The sequence below is a fragment of the Hippocampus comes genome, unplaced genomic scaffold (assembly GCF_001891065.2).
Source record: "Hippocampus comes isolate QL1 unplaced genomic scaffold, H_comes_QL1_v1.1 C16880088, whole genome shotgun sequence".
In the NCBI taxonomy this organism is placed as follows: domain Eukaryota; kingdom Metazoa; phylum Chordata; class Actinopteri; order Syngnathiformes; family Syngnathidae; genus Hippocampus; species Hippocampus comes.
Genome location: NW_017840514.1, coordinates 1 through 1086, shown reverse-complemented (window position 1 = coordinate 1086; position 1086 = coordinate 1). Strand labels below are relative to the sequence as shown.

Sequence of the window (1086 nt, the reverse complement as noted above, 5' to 3'; positions counted from 1 at the left end):
TTCAGACTTGGTCTAGAATTGGCTAGTACTGAATGAGTTAATAAAAAGCATCGGCCATTACCTGAGGAAATGTGGTGTATTAAAAAAAAAAAAACACACCTTCCCTTCCACCAGACTCCAGCCAACAAACAACAGAAGCACATGATTAGTCCCAGGACCACTCCCACTGCGACGATGACTGGTTGACTGGATCCTGCACAGCCATGAGTAAGTCATTTGTATTCATGGTACAGCATATGAGATTCCCAGTGTGTCAAAAATACAGTATATGCTCTCACTCTGCTTGGATTCCACCAAAACGGGACGTTCTGTGGTCGTGAGAGATGTTTTTGGAGTCGCCGCGTTAGCTTTGCCGGACGGAGATTCTGTTCGGCAAAAATAAATAAAGCATGGCCAATAATGCTAAGAGATGAATAACAGTTGAAAAAGACGGGAGACGATACCTACCGTCAGTTGAACGAGATCTTGGCGTGACCTTGACAGGGCAGCCCAGGATTTGGAGTTGAACCGAACCTCGGCCATGGCGGCGCTGAGGCCGCACACGGACGAAGCGAGCCACGGCCGGAGGAAACAGGCTGTTGAGCACCCTCGGGTGACCGTCGGCAAAGGCCTCAAACACCTTGGAAGAGAGAGAAAGCTGCTTGATTTATCCTGTGAGGAAAAAAGAAATGAGAGCCACAAGAACAACTGATAATTTCTGCACGACCATATCAGCAAAGGTAGACAACTCAACCTTTTCTTGTTTGCTGACAGCGTCTTTGTAAACTTTCCAGTTCTTCCTGTCTCTGCTAAAGAGCAGCGAGTAGGATTTGAAGTGGTTCTCGCTCGATCCGGTTGTAATCACTCCTGAAAAAAAGGGAAGGGAGACATTGTTGTTTCACTTCGCACTTTGTCCGTGAGAATGTGTTCTGGTTTTGTGAGGTGTCCCATCAAATGTGAGGCCTCATTACAGAGCGCTTCCTTTTAATGATGCGCTTCCTCCATTTACGTTACCGTGCAGCATTTCGGGGGTATGAATAGCACACAATCACACAGCTGAAGGACACATGGTCATGTGGTGCAGGAAGTTGTTTTTTTTTTTTTTTT

General features: G+C 46.4%; 1 long non-coding RNA gene across 1 annotated transcript; it reads right to left on the bottom strand.

The window, feature by feature from the left end:
• Positions 1-98: 98 nt before the first annotated feature.
• LOC109509397 (uncharacterized) lies at positions 99-1072 on the bottom strand. The gene is made up of 4 exons (XR_002166936.1): positions 734-1072; positions 448-619; positions 279-365; positions 99-193 (listed from the first exon to the last, which is right to left on the bottom strand). It is a non-coding gene; the product is annotated as an uncharacterized LOC109509397 (long non-coding RNA).
• Positions 1073-1086: the final 14 nt, after the last annotated feature.